Raw genomic sequence first — 15,573 nt, 5'->3', positions numbered from 1 at the left:
CTTTTTTTGAAGCACAGTATTTTTTTGTAATGAGGTCAGTGTGCTCCGTGTCTTTCACGTACTCCTTTAAATTGATGTGGAATTTGGAACTTTGTCAGTACTTGTTTAAATGTGCTGTATTGTAATTTGAATTTTGAGAGTATCTGTTTTTACTCAGATTTGCTGTACTTTGTTTTCCCCTGAAACTATTTCTTTTGCAGCAAGGTTCAAAAGGGGTTTTAGGGCTCACTTTATCCATTTTGCCGAAATATGAAGCCGCCATTTTAAGTCCCCAGAACAGAATACAGCTTGCAGCTCCTTACATGGCGGCTGTACTTTGCTGAAAACCTAACCAATTAGGTGTGCTGTGCCAGATCATGTGATATGCCACGAATGCACTCACAGCCGTTACCCAGTCTCTAGCATATTTTTGTTCTCTCTGCGTCTCAGATACTTAACCGTGTTTTTGATGCCAAATTTCTGAAGTTATATGTGTCTAGCTAGATTGGCAGTTGTCCATAGGTTATTTTAAGAAAGCAAAAAAACTGTCTCGTAAGTCCTTGTGCTGTGCACATTCTTCATGCAAAATGGATTTCCCTTCCTGGCCCCTGTCCAAGCGTGCAGAGTGCTTGCTGGGTGAGATGAGAGCTTCACTGTTGAAAACTGGTGGAATGACGCACTCTAATTTCTGGCTTCCAACCAAACGAAGGGAGATTAGTGCCAGAATTCAGCAAAATAACAAATTATTATGTAATCAGAAGTTGATCTGAATGATAGTTTTCGTTGCAGCAGCCCAACAGTTGCTGAACAGCTTAGCTAGACTTAATGGAACCTCAGTCAGATGCAGTATTTGGGGTGAGATGTGAGTATTTTGCAGTCAAGATCTGCTCACGTTATTGGATTTGTTAAAGGCAGATTGTAATATCTGAGCTTTTCAGCTTGCTGTGGTGTTGGCTGTAGTCTAGACTAGGCAGTACTAATCTTCAGTTCCCTATCAGGAGTCTTTGGGGGAAGGGAGAGGAGGATAGTATTGAAGTAGAAAGAGATGAGGATACTAAAGTACATAAAACAGTTGGACTGCTAAATTTAAAATAACAATTAAGCACCCTAAAAATCTGTGTTGTAAAACTTCAGTTTTTTCCCACTGCTGAAATATGGTTCATACAACTATAACCTCTTTGATTTTTTTCCGTGCTATACCTATTTCTAAGTTTCTGCCAATCTCTTAACCCTTTGAGTGCTGAAATAACTTTTTTTGCACTAAGAGAAAACAATCTATTTTGGAAAATATTTAGTTTCCTGTGAGAGAGTCCACCAGGTTTGTGTGCAGGAATATAACTCCTCTCCCACTGCAATCGTTACATTTTGGCAACTTGTACATTCAATGTTGTGTAAGGACACCAGAGTCATTTTCAAATAAAATTAATCTTGCCCTCTTACATGGTCATGAAGTGTAATGAGGCCAATTTTCATTTATCATTTGCATCAGACAGGCAGTGGACCACAGTGATTGCTCTGCCTGCTGGATAGGTTTGCTGAGCCATTTTCATGGTCAGCATTGTAAGGGTCGCTGAGTTGCTAATATTAATGATAGAATTGATCTGCAGTCACTTTTTGGGTGGAAACATTAAGTTTAGTTACAACATACTCAGCAGCTACTACACATGTGCTTTCAACTCCAATTCTATCTCTGCACTAACTGCAGAGGTAGCCTGCGCTACTCTTCTATTGGTTACTACAGATCATGTGTAGTATTATTCTTAAAGGTACATTACACACTAAACAAACCCATAATTACTACATTCCTCCCCCTTTAACTCAGCTATACATATATTTACAAGTACATATTTTTCAAGACAACAAAATATTTACAGTGGGTAAAGAATTTATAAGTTCAGTATTTCAGATGGTTTCCTGTTTCGTGTGGAACGTTGCAGCTCCACAAATTCAGATTCTTCGTCAGGAACCTCCTTTTCCAGATTTGCCTGAACATCAGGTTCTTCGGTGGGCACTTGTAGTTCTGTATCCTCAACTCTTACAGGAACATCCGACATGTCTGTCCTGGGTTGAGTATCCTCAACAGGAAACGCAGACCCGGTCATGATCTCTGGTGGAACCAAATCTTAGTGATTTATCTCTCTCTTCCTTAAATGGTCCACATGTTTACGGATTATCCGGCCTTCCACCTCCACAAGGTAAGATAGAGGTCCAGTCACTGCACTTATTTCACCTGGTAACCACTTTGGTCCTTCCCTGGAGTTTTCTTTGTATACCGCTCTCCCACAGTAAATTTCCTCTTGCAACTATGCCAGTTGTGTCTAGTTTTCTGGCTTCCCTGACTCCTTTCCATCTTCCCCTCTAAATTAGGCATTATTAAGCTCAATCTCGTCCTGAGACGGTGTTTCAACAATAACTCCGCAGGTGTGACACCTGTTGTTGTGTGAGGTGTAGTCCTGTAATGAAAAAGAAACCGTGCTAGCTTGGTTACCAAGGAATCGCCAGTTAGCTTTTTCATGCCTGCTTTGAATGTTTGAACTGCCATTTTGGCCGGTCCATTTGAAGAAGGGTGATAAGGTGCAGTTTTTACATGAGTGATACTGTTGAGGCTGATAAACCATTGAAACTCAGCACTTGTAAATGTGATGCCATTATCAGAAATGACTACTTCTGAAAGCCCGTGAATGGCACAACTTTGACGTAGATTCTCAATTGTAGCAGCTGTTGGTGACTTCACCTCATATACAACCAACTATTTCGAATGGGCATCGACAATGAGCAGAAACATTGTTCCCAGGAAAGGTCCAATGTAGCCAATGTGTACCCGGGGTCTACCTGGCCACTCTCACGATTGTAATTTTGCTGTCATTGGCAACTTTTTGCAGTTGCTGACATTGCACACAGTGCTTTACTAAACTCTCTATTTCGCCACCCATCCCAGGTCACCATAGATAGCTGCATGCTATAGTCTTCATTGGGGAACTTCCTGGATGGGCACTGTGTAGTTCAATTAAAAGTGGCACCTTCCCCTTTGGAGGAACTATCACTCATGCACTCCACAATAAGATACCATCCTGCCTGTTATTTCATGTCTTCTGTTGCAGTACGGTTTCATTTAATCAGATATGGGCTCCTGTGACCAAGCCTGTAACACTTGTTCTCGTACTTGAGATATGACTGGGTCCCGACTTGTCCAGTCTCTGATATGTTGAGCACATATCAGCGAGGAAATAAGAAATTTAACAGTGAAACAAGTTCCTGTGGAACTGGGACATGCTCATCATTTCCTTGTAAAGGCAAACGACTAAGGGCATTGGCATTTGCAATTTGATTGCCAGGCTTATGTACCAAAGTGTATTCATATGCTGCCAGAATTAAAGCCTATTAGTATTTCTGTATCTCCTTTCTACGTGCCTTTTTCTTTCAAGCACAGACTTTAATCTTGGCTGCCTTTTTGACCTCAATGTTGGCCAGTTTTCTCTCAGATGCAAGCTCAACTTGCCTGAGCTCAGTGGCTGAGTCTCCTAAAATTTAATTATCTGTCTGCTTCTTGGAAGGCTCTGAGACTTTTGATTCCAAAGCCTCTTTAGCTTCATTTAGCTGATTCTTCAGTTCTTCCGTCTCTTTTTTGTATTTGTTTGCTGCCTTCTGGAAAATTGAACATTGTTGTGTATTCACTGCCAACTCATTCTTCAGTTTGTTCAGAGAAGTGCTTAATTCGTTCTATTTTTCTTCATACTTTTCCAGAGGTACAAACTCTAACCCAAGGGAACCTTGTAGGTCTTTTAACAGGTTTTCTTTATCCCCGCAAAGGTTGCTCACCTCATCTCAAACTCTGTCATCAAGCAGGGTCTCTTTGAGCTTCTTCTACTGTTCTTCCAGGTCTTGGCTTAAGACAGCCCGCATTTCTTCAGGTTGTTGAGTCCTTACACATTCCTTTTTCAAAACAGGAACACTTCCAGCTTCCTTTTGGAATCTCACTGGCCAATCAAGGTTGATTTCTCTTAGCCAATTTCAGTCCTAAAGCCTTGGTTCTCTGCCTCTCAATACCAACACTGGTAGCTTTACTGATTGGCTTCCGTAATGGACAGTTACTCTGCTTATGCCTTTTACTTGAATGTCTTCACCCGTATATGTTTTTAGCTTGGCAGCTGTTTCTTCTAAACTTAATTGATGTTCACCATTGTACAGATATCTGAAGGTATGTTCCCCAATTACTGTAGTGGAAGCACCCATGCCCACTTTCATTCTAACAGGTTTGCCATTTACTTTCAGTGACAAATATTGGTTCTGTCTGTCCAGCTTTCAGGTTAAACAATGAGTAAATATCTGAATTTGTTGTTTCAGGCTCTTCTACATTGTGGATTTCATTGGGCTTCTTCTTTTGTTTACAAGCTTGCTTGAATCTTTCCCTGCATTGCCTCATCATATGTCCATTTCTGTGATAATATTGGCACTCGATATTTTAAATTGGCAATTGCTAAAAGGCAGATTTGTTTCCACTTCTATTAAAATTATTCTTCGATTTCGCCGCTAAGATATTTTTCTTTATTCTTCGGTTAGCGGGGGCTGTTTCCTGCTTTTCGGCAGAGTCCTGCATTTTCACGCCTTTTCGGCTGGGGTTTCAGGCCCGATGTGGACGACGGGGCCATTTTGCTCACCCAGTATTGCTTTTGAACCTCTTACTGCGCTTTCCATGGCCAGCGTTATCTCTAGCGCTTTCATGAAATCCAGATTCATTTCGGACAATAATCTTTTCTAAATAGTGTCCTCATTCACTGAACAATCTCTGAGCATGTTGTTTAGAGTTGTACTGAACCCGCAATGTTCCATTAGCTGCTTCAAATTTTCCACGTAACATGCAATTGTCTCACCTGAGGCTTGTATTTCGCGAATTAAACCTAAACCTCTGTATCGTGACTGAGGGCTTTGGTTGAAAATGACCCTTCACAAGGTCCACCAATTCATCAAAATTCTTTGAATCTGGGGCATTGGGTGCCATGAAACTTCGAATCAAACCGTACGTTTTGCTCCCACAAGTACTTAAGAGGACCGTAAGCCTCTTCTCTTCCCCATAATCTCATTCACTTGAAAAAAAAAAGTGAGGCGTTCTATGTAATGAGGCCAATTGTCTGTGGCTGGTACAAAAGTATCAATATTTCTAAATTGTGGCTTTGTGAGAGGGGATAACTTCTTCAATTCTAACAGGGCATGCTACTTACAATCACTGGGCAAGGTATAGTGCTGATTTCTTTCTAACTTAATTTCTTGTGTTCAATCCTGTTTTAACTCGTCGCCAGTTTGCTGTAAGGGTGGCCGAGTTGCTATTAATGATAGAGTTGATCTGCAGACACTTCTTGGGTGGAAACAAGTTTATTTACATCATACTCAGCAGCTACTACACGTGTGCTTTCAACTCCAACTCTATCCCTGCACTGACTGCTGAGGTAGTCCGCACTACTTTCTATTGGTTACTACAGATAATGTGATCTTCCTTAGTAAGTATTATTCTTAAAAGTACATTACACACCAAACAAACCCATAATTACAAAATAAAAACAGAATTACCTGGAAAAACTCAGCAAGTCTGGCAGCATCGGCGGAGAAGAAATCAGTCAACGTTTCGAGCCCTCATGGCCCTTCAGCAGAACTACTTTCTATTGGTTACTACAGATAATGTGATCTTCCTTAGTAAGTATTATTCTTAAAAGTACATTACACACCAAACAAACCCATAATTACAAAATAAAAACAGAATTACCTGGAAAAACTCAGCAAGTCTGGCAGCATCGGCGGAGAAGAAATCAGTCAACGTTTCTTCTCCGCCGATGCTGCCAGACTTGCTGAGTTTTTCCAGGTAATTCTGTTTTTATTTTGTTTTGGATTTCCAGCATCCGCAGTAGCTTTTAGCTTTTTGTTTTTAAACCCATAATTACTATAGTCGGGCCTTGTTTAAAAGTGATCAGCGAATTGCCGATGCTTAATGAGCGCTGACGGGCAGCTCGCTGAACTGGGAAATGCACCAATTCATCATGGATCTGAGCCGGAAATATTTGATTAAAGGGAACTAGAAGGTAATCGCAGAAGGACTGGAAGTGCACCAGAGACTTGTGCCATGCTCCTCCTGATCTCACAGAAATCATTTGTAAACTTGCCTGTAATCTGTCTGAAGCAGCCCCCAGCATCCTTTTAAGGACCACATAATAGGCTGCTCAGCATCCAATGTGAGAAGGAAGAGTATGAGTATATCTCCATCATTCAGTATCTGAAAATTGAGTTGGAGTGTTAAATTGGCGTATGACCCGGAGGTAAATACTGTAATAAGACTTCTGCCTGGGTTACTTGAAAATCCAGTTTCGCGGTCTTGGATTGCCAGGTTTTAAAACATTTTTGCCTGGCCACTGCCTCTATTTTCAGCTTGAGATGGTCAATAGACAGACAAAAACTGCTGTTAATGTTCTCATGTCTCTTTTAATTAGTATGAAACTCTAAATCAGGCCATAAAAAATACAAAACACAATAATCAAGCATTGCTTATATCTACCCTGAATATTTGTCCACTTGTGTAAATAACCAACTCAAATATAAATCCGTGAATGCACAGATGGTTAATGGTTAAATGTCACTTATGTTTTGGCTACAGTCACCTCATGTTTTGAAGTTCTCATCATTTATTTCACGTCTACAGATCTTCGTACAATCAACAAATTGAACACATACTCAAAAAAAAACTTACATTCATACATTAAGTATCTAAATGAAATTTGAGAGCCCGATACCAGATGAAGAGGTGGACACCAAGCATAAAAAGAGTTTGAGGACAATACCAGATGCATGGCTTTTTAGCATAGGGGAAGAAAGCTGAAATCAAGTTAATCTTGGGAGATAATTCCAGAGGCATTTTGGCAGGGATTAAAAGACTGATCTTCAAGATGGAAGGAAGGAGTGAAGATAAACCATAGTTCAGAGAAAGGACTGTATGAATTTTGAAGAACATCGTTTAAGCAGAATTAAGTGTGGCTGTGGAAGGATTTGCAGAGGAGAAGGATGACAATGTTGAAATTTATTCAGTTGCATACAAAAGGCCAATGGACCTGGGTGAAGATGAAGTAATGAGTATGTAGGACTTTAGATAATAAAACACTCAGGCTGCAGTTCTGAGTTAAGTTGGAGGCCTACAAGAAGTGTGTTTTAAAAAGTTAATTCTCCATGTGATGAGGGTGCAGATGAATAATCCTCTTTGGATTCAGTCCATGTTAAATGTACTGGACTTCTCTGGCAGTGATAGTGGGAACTCAGGTGCTGAGAATCAGTGTGCCTGATTTGCAGCATGAATGATTTTCCATTAATTTTTCAAAAATTTACCCCACAGTATACATATATACAGGCATTCCCAGAACCTTGGTATCAGCTGCTACGGACATGTGAATTATCTGAACACTGATGCGCATTATTGGCAATTTACTTAAAACTGACAAAAATATGTTAAAAGTGACACCATAAGTCAATTGTTATAAAAAAAATTGCCCATGTCTTTTCTTCAAATAGGAAAAGAAATGCTTTCTGAAGTTCATGTTGGTTGTGTGCCCAGCAGCTTCCTGAAGATTGCTCTCAATTTTCCTGAGTGCTTCACAGCATTTGAGGTAGAATTATGTGATGAGAAAGCACAAAAAGAGTTGACTACATTCATCTTTGGACTTGCTTGAAATTTTGGAGGCTAAGAATCCCCTACAGCCTGCTTTGGTGCACACTCAGTCATAATGCCATCGTTGGTAGCTTTAATGTTGTGCAGTCCGCAGCTAGTTAGGGCTCTAAGCATCAATGTCTTTGTTTTAATTTAGAATATTTGCAAAGAAAGCTTGTAGAGAATGTCCTTGAAAAGCAAAAAAAGTAGCCTAGAAGAGAATATAAATATTTTTTTTAATTCACACCAATGATCCAAAAAATATGTTAAAGGCCTTTAGTTCTGTTGTCACCATTTAGAGTTTGCATAATGAAAATGACCTCTGTCCTTTGATCTTCACTAATCTGAGCAATTTTGTGCAATTCAACCCTTCTTTCCACCCAATAAAGCATATAATGCAGTGTTTGGTTCGTATTGTTCTCTCACAGCAGTACTAGAATGTTTGCTGATGGATGTATAAGATGAACAAAGTTCTACTACAGTTGTTTTACATTAAAACAAATCGGCTATCTCTCTTAATAATACGGAGATGACTGCTTCTCAGAAAAAGAAAGCATTTTAAATGCAGGTCTTAAGGATGACTTATTAAGGCTGACATCACAAGAGAATTTATTCAGAATGGGATGAATAGTTCAATATGAACACAGAAGTGCAGATTGGATAGGACAAGATAAAGCAATCTTTTTCTTTAGAATCAAATCAAGCATAACTGTTTAGGTAAATTGAACAAGGAAATTAAATTACTGTAATTACAGAGATGTAGAAATGCCTTCATAAAATTCTTGAAAGGACTGGGCACAATAGCTAAAGATTAGACTGGACTTTATTTGTTTTGATCCCTCTACGTCCATGTATAGATTGGATTCTGTAGATTCTGGAACAGCCCTGGCAGGATGCATGGTGGCAAATATAACCCCACTATTTGAAAAGGGAGGGAGGGAGAAAACTGGGAATTACAGACCTAACATCAGTAGTAGGGAAAATGCTAGAGTTTATTTTAAAGGATGTGATAACAGGACACTTAGAAAATATAAATGGGATTAGACAAAGTCAACATGGATTTATGAAAGGGAAATTATGTTTGACAAACCTACTGGAGTTTTTGAGGACATAACTAGTAGAATAGATATTGGATTTTCAGAAAGCTTTTGATAAAGTCCCACATAAGCGGTTAGTGTGTAAAGTTAAAGCATATAGCATTGGGGGGTAATATATTGTCATGCATTGAGAAACAGAGAGTAGGAATAAATGGGTCTATTTTGGAGTGACAGGCATTGACTGGTGGGGTACCACGAGGGTCAGTGCTTGGGCCCCAGCTATTCATAATATATATCAATGATTTGGATGAGGAAACAAATGTAATATTTCCAAGTTTGCTAACGGCACAAAACTAGGTGGGAATGTGAATGGGGAGGAGGATGTAAAGAGGCTTCAAGGCGATTTAGATAAGTTGAGTGAGTGGGCAAATACATGGCAGATGCAGCATAACATGGATAAGTGCAAAGTTATCTGCTTCGGTAGGAAAAACAGAATGGCAGAGTATTATTTAAATGGTGATAGATTGGGAAATGTTGATGTACAAAGGGACCAAAGGCACCAATCATTAAAAGCAAGCATGCAGGTGCAGCAAGCAGTTAGGAAGGCAAATGGTTTGCTGGCCTTCGTTGGAAAAGGATTTGAGCACAGGAGCAAGGATATCTTACTGCACTGTACAGGGCCTTGGTGAGACCACGTCTGGAATATTGTGTGCAGTTTTGGTCTCCTTACCTAAGAAAGGATATACTTGCCATAGAGGGAGTGCAGCAAAGGTTCGCCAGACTGATTCCTGGGATGGCAGGATTGTCGTATGAGGAGAGATAGGGCCAACTAGGCCTGTATTCACTGAAGTTTGGAAGAATAAGAGGGGATCTCATTGAAACATATAAAATTCCGACAGGGCTGGATAGACTGGATGCAGGGATGATGTTTCCTCTGGCTGAGGGGGGTCTACAACAAGGGGTCACAGTCTCAAGATGCGGGGTAGGCCATTTGGGAGTGAGATGAGGAGAAACCTCTTCTCAGCAGGTGGTGAGCCTGTGAAATTCTCTACCACAGAAGGCTGTGGAGGCCAAGTCACTGAATATATTTAAGAAGGAAATACATTTCTAGACTCTAAAGCGTCAATGGGTATGGGGAGAGAACGGGAGTATGACGTTGAGGTAGAGGATCAGCCATAAACATATTGAATGGTGGAGCAGGCTTGAAGGGCCGAATGACCTACTCCTGCTCCAATTTTCTATGTTTCTAGACCAAGCTCTAAATTTTCCAAGGACTTTTTGGTGCAAGGTAATTTTTCCACATAGGGAATATTAGAAAATTGAGAAGATATTTTAGCTGGAAGGTGGTGTTGGTGTTTTCACTTATTTTGGAAAGTGTAGTTCAGTTACTCAAGTGAAACACATGAAGGTTTATAACTTTATTTCCATCAAACCTTTTGATAAATGTTAATCACAGAGTCACAGAATCTTTACAGTGCAGAAGGTGGCCATTTGGCTTATCGAGTTTGCACTAGCTCACTTAAAGAGCATTCTACCTAATTCCACTCCCCTGCCGTATCCCCGTAACTTTGCACATTCTTTCTTTTCAGATAGCAATCCAATTCCCTTTTGAATACCTCGATCGAACCTGCCTCTACCACCCTCTCAGGAAGTTCGTTCCAGACTCCAACCACCCTCTGGGTAAAAAAATTTTTCCTCACATCACTTCTACTCCTTTTGCCCATTACTTTGAATCTGTGCCCTCTAGTTCTCGATGTACTCTTGAGTGGGAACAGTTTAGTCATACAGTCATAGAGTTATACATCACAGAAACAGGCCCATCGTGTCCGTGCTGGCCATCAAGCCCATCTATCTATTCTAAACCCATTTTCCAGCACTTGGCCCGTAGCCTCGTATGCTATGGCGTTTCAAGTGCTCATCTAAATACTTCTTAAATGTTGTGAGGGCTTCTGCCTCTATCACCCCTTCAGACAGTGTGTTCCAGATTCCAACCATCCTCTGGGTGAAAATTTTTTTCCTCAAATCCCCTCTAAACTCCCTGCCTCTTAATTTAAATCTAAGTCCGCTGGTTATTGACATATCCGCTAAGGGGAAAAGTTTCTTTCTATCTATGCCCCTCATAATTTTGTATACTTCTATCATATCCCTTCTCAACCTTCTCTGCTGTAAAGAAAACAACCCTAGCCTATTCAGTGTCGCTTCATAGCTGAAATGCTCCAGCCCAGGAAACATCCTGGTGAATCTCCTCTGCACCCTTTCCAGTGTAATTACATCCTTTCTCACTATTTACCCTGTCCATACCCCTCAGGATGTTGAATACCTTTATTAAGTCTCCTCTCAGTCCTCTTTTCTCCTAGGAAAACAGACCCAATCTCTGTGATCTATCCTCGTAGCTACGGTTGTTTATCCCTGGAATCATTCTTCTGAATTTCCTCTGTACTCTCTCCAATGCCTTCACATCCTTCCTCAAGTATGGCACCCAGAACTGGATGCAGTACACCAGATGAGGCCTAACTAATGTCTTATACAAGTTTAACATGACCTTCTAACTCTTGTACTCAGTGCCCCTATTAATGAAACTTATGATATCACAGGCTTTATTAACTGCTCTTAACATGCTCTGCCACCTTCAATGCTTATGCATATATACATCGAGGTCCCTTTGTTCCTGCACCAGAAAAGTAAAAATTGTTCCCTTTCCAATAGTGACTTGTATCTGTAGCTTAAATAAATCAAAGGAAGTAGCCACTGGAGCACGGGAAGGTTAGGTGAAATGACCAACAGCTTGGCCTAAAAGCAAAAAAAAATGATCCCAGGTGGCTAAATTTGCACATTGTATATGTTGCTGATTGTTCTGACACCAGTAAATGCAAAATTTTACTGTGGCAAAGCAATACAAGTATTTTTAAGTTTATTTTAAGAAAATGTAGAATGTGTTTATTGAGTATTGCTGAAAAAAGGGACATGCTGTTGAACCTTTTTGTCTTGCATTCATCAGGACAGCTTTTTCTGTGCGCCATCCCTGGTGGCAACACCTCTACCAATCGGAGTCCACTTGCCAACCAATTAACACTCACTTCTCATGCAGTATAAATTGTTGTTCCCTTTGAGATTTGGTATTCTTGTGAATCTGTCCTGGTGAGTGCAAGATGAAAAGTTTCTACAGTATGTTCCTTTTATCAGCAATATTCAAGCTTGGCACCATCAAGCGACTGTTAATACTTTTATTCTTTGCTCAGCATGTTTTAGGCAGTGTTGTTATGAATGGGCATTCTTCACGATAGCTCTCCTCTTGTACATTAATATTTTTCTTCTTTTAGGTTTCTTGGTAACTGATCATTGGGAGAGGTTAGCATGGGTACTGTTTCTATTTATCATACTAGCCACCTGCGTATACCCTCAAATTTTAGTATTTTAGTCCCAATTTGTGCTAAATTATGGTCAGTTTTGTGCTGTGAACCTGAGTCATCCACAAACTGTCTTGGGACTGGCAAAAACAGTCTTTAGATAGAGCCCTTATGGAAGGAAATGATTTTTTTATCACATCTTTATTTTATTTTAGTTCATCAAAAAAAGTTTCTGGTGTCTACACACGCCAATAGCAGTAGGCTTAGGTACAACAATTTTTTTCTCTCTGATAGGAGTATGCTGGAAAGTATCCTGTCCTTTATGAGCCTTTTAAGGTTTAGTACAAATCTAATAATGCCTTGCAAAGAGAACTGAAAGGTTCTTAGATAGCAAAAATAATTCTCCTTTGGCTATCTATGGTTAAAACTGAAATGCTGAAGAACTGATGGGAAATTTCATGCTGTGTCATTTTTCTACTTTGAATATTTGTGCCTTTCAAAGTCTCCGAATATTTCGAATTATTAAATTGTTTTGTCCCCAAAATTTATTTCTTAGTGTTTGAGCCTACAGAACTGCAAAAATAGGTAGAAATTTCTGTGAGAGCTTTGATCTTTTGGAATTTAAAAATCTATGGATTAATTTTCTCCCAAGGACCATCTGACTGTTGTGTCACATTGAACAATGTTTTCAAACTGATTAATAACTTAATATTAAGACCTTATAGCTCAAAATATTGCTCACATTGTATTTATGTTATTAATAATCTGAGTTTCTTCTGATTGAGTTCACAGCAATGGTACCAACCTTTCTCTCATGTCACTCAAACGGTCACCAAGCTAAATATTTGGCATTACAGTCAACCATTTTTCAAAATGCAGAGGCCTGTGATAGGTCATGGGGGAGGGGCGGGGAGGAGAAGTGGACAGTGTGCACCAGACTATATCCCTGGGATTGCTTTTGGAGAAGACGCAGACATTCAGGAGTCATTGCTGCTTGAGCACAAAGCTGCTATCTTTCACAGAAAAGGTTGTCTATTGATATAAAATGACAAGCATTTCAAAGATTATAGATTTTCTAGTAACTTGGATAGAAATAATCAAATCCAAAAATAGGAGATGCTGGAAGCATGGGAGAAACCAGAAGATGACACTGATGCAATATGAATGCTGGGGTTTGAACAATAATGATTAGTTTAAAGTAGTGCATAAATGAAATACAGCCTTCAAAATCTGCCAAAGTTGATTTTTGTAAACGTTCTTTGTCTCAATCAGTTGAAATTATAAGTTGCGTGGCTCTCAATGGCACTCTAAGCTCTCAAAGTGTAATGCATTCAAACTTGTCAGTAAAAAAAAAACTTGCATTTATATAGTGTCTTTCATGACCATAGGGCATCCCAAAGTGCTTTACAACCAATGTATTCACTGTTGTAATTTGTGCACAGCAAATTGCTATAGACAGAAGTGTGATACTGACCAGATAAGCTGCTTTTGTAGAATCAAAGAACCACAAGGCATGGTTATAGCACAGAAGGAGGTCATTGACCTGTTGAATCCAGGCCGATTCTCTGAAAGAGCATTTCAGCCCTCTCCCTGGGGAACAGCACTCCTCCAGTCCAAAAAACAACCGTTCACCACTGCCCCCTGTTTCTAGTCACTCAGTCAATTTCAAATCCATGCTACTACTGTCCCTTTTATTCCATGGGCATTAACTTTGCTGACAAGCATATTATTTGGTACTTTAAGAAACGCCATTTGGAAGTCATATACTCCGCATTAACCCTCTCTGTTACCTCAACAAAAATTCAATCAATTTAGTTACACACGATTTGCCTTTAACAAACCCATGCTGACTTTCTTCAATCAATTCTCGTTTGTCCAAGGCACTGTTAATCTTTTTCTAGATTATCGTACTAAAAGCTTTCCCACCGTCGAGGTTAAAGCGACTGGTGAGTTTATCCTTGCGCCCTCTTTTGAACAAGGATGTAACCTTTGCAATTTTACAGTTCTCTGTCCTGCCCCCACACCCCCAGCACCCTAAGGAGGGTAGAAGGATTGGAAGACGATGGGCAGTACCTTGAAAATTTCCACCCTTATTTCCCTCTGCATTCTCTGATGTATCACATTTGACCCGGGTGACTTATCAACTTTAAGTATTGGTAACCTTTCTAATACCTCCTCTTTATCAATGTTTAGCTGATCCAGTATCTCAATTACCTCCTTGTTCATGATGACTTTGGTAACATCTTCTTCCTTGGTAAAGACAGATGCAAAGTACTCAATTAGTACCTCCAGCTTTGCCCTCTGCCTCCATGCATAAATCTACCTCTTGGTCTCTAATTGGCTCCACTCTCCCCTTCCCCCCCCGCCCCTTACTACGCTTTTGCCATTTATATGCCTAGAAGACTTTTGAATTCCCTTTCTGTTAGTTACAAGTCTCTTCTCATACTCTTTTCTTTGCTTTTCCAATTACCTTTATCATTGCCGCACTGAATTTTCTAAAGTCAGCCTGGTTCTCAATTTTATTATCCACCTGAAATCTGTCATTTGCTCCCTTTTTCTGCTTCATTTTACTCTCTATCTTGTTCATCATCCAGGGAGCTCTGATTTTTGTTGCCCTGCCTTGTGGGCATGTACCTACTGTACCCAGACTATCTTTTCTTTAAAGGCAGACCATTGTTGCGTTACAGTTTTGCCCACTAATTTTTCATTCCAATTTACTGCTACCCCTGGATCAGGTTAATTATCAACCTACTGAAGTTGGCTCTCTCCAATTAAGTATTTTACTGTGGATTGCTCCTTGTCTCTTACCATCACTAATTTGAACTTATGCTGTTCACTGATCACTGTTACCTATATATTCTTCCATCGATACTCAATCCACTTGACCCATCTCATTCTCCAAAACCAGATCCAGCAATGCCTGCTTTCCTGTTGGGTCAGAAATATACTGATTAAAAAAGTTCTCCTGAGTACACTTCAGAAGTTTTTCTTCCTCTTTTCCCATGAACAGCATTGCTGTCCCAGTTTATGTTAGCTTAATTAATGTTGCTGATTATCACCACTATATAGTTCTTGCACCTCATCGTTTTTTTCCTTTCCTATCTTTTCTGAATACCTATTATCTAGGGTTACCATTCCTGCCCTTTTTTGAGCCAGGTCACCATTATCACTACAACATTATATTTCTATGTGGATACTTTCACCTGCAGCTCATCAACCTTATCTACCATGCACCATGTATTTACATATATGCACTGTATGAAGTCTTATTGTATTTTCTCTTAGTCTGACCCCATCTAATACCTTACCATAACTAACTGGAGTTTCAATTTTGATTTTTGTGCTCGGGTCCTGGAGTGGAATTGTGCTTTCTATGCCCAGCTTCAGCAGTGTGCACAGGCCACTCCCACCTGTGGAGTTGGTGTATTATTTCGATTATTATTTTTGTTTGAACATGAATTGCATGTGGTGTTACTGTATAGGTGGCAACAGCAGACCAAATTCATGAATCGGATGTTGGCAAACTGCA

At 39.8% G+C, this 15,573-nt stretch overlaps 1 protein-coding gene and 1 long non-coding RNA gene across 17 annotated transcripts in view; both read left to right on the top strand.

Moving 5' to 3' along the window:
* The window catches only part of nfia (nuclear factor I/A), an 801,190-nt gene that overhangs the window by 427,582 nt on the left and 358,035 nt on the right, over window positions 1-15,573 (top strand). The gene's annotated exons all lie outside the window — the stretch shown is intronic.
* LOC144692392 (uncharacterized) overlaps window positions 764-15,573 on the top strand; it is a 38,224-nt gene continuing 23,414 nt past the window's right edge. Inside the window, exon 1 of the long non-coding RNA XR_013579314.1 lies at window positions 764-841. This is a non-coding gene — a long non-coding RNA (uncharacterized LOC144692392). The remainder of the gene's footprint in view (window positions 842-15,573) is intronic.

Source organism: Cetorhinus maximus, chromosome 17, assembly GCF_964194155.1.
Source record: "Cetorhinus maximus chromosome 17, sCetMax3.hap1.1, whole genome shotgun sequence".
Classification (NCBI taxonomy): Eukaryota; Metazoa; Chordata; class Chondrichthyes; order Lamniformes; family Cetorhinidae; genus Cetorhinus; species Cetorhinus maximus.
The sequence above is the reverse complement of the archived record's forward strand: the minus strand, read 5'-3'. Positions and strand labels throughout refer to the sequence as shown.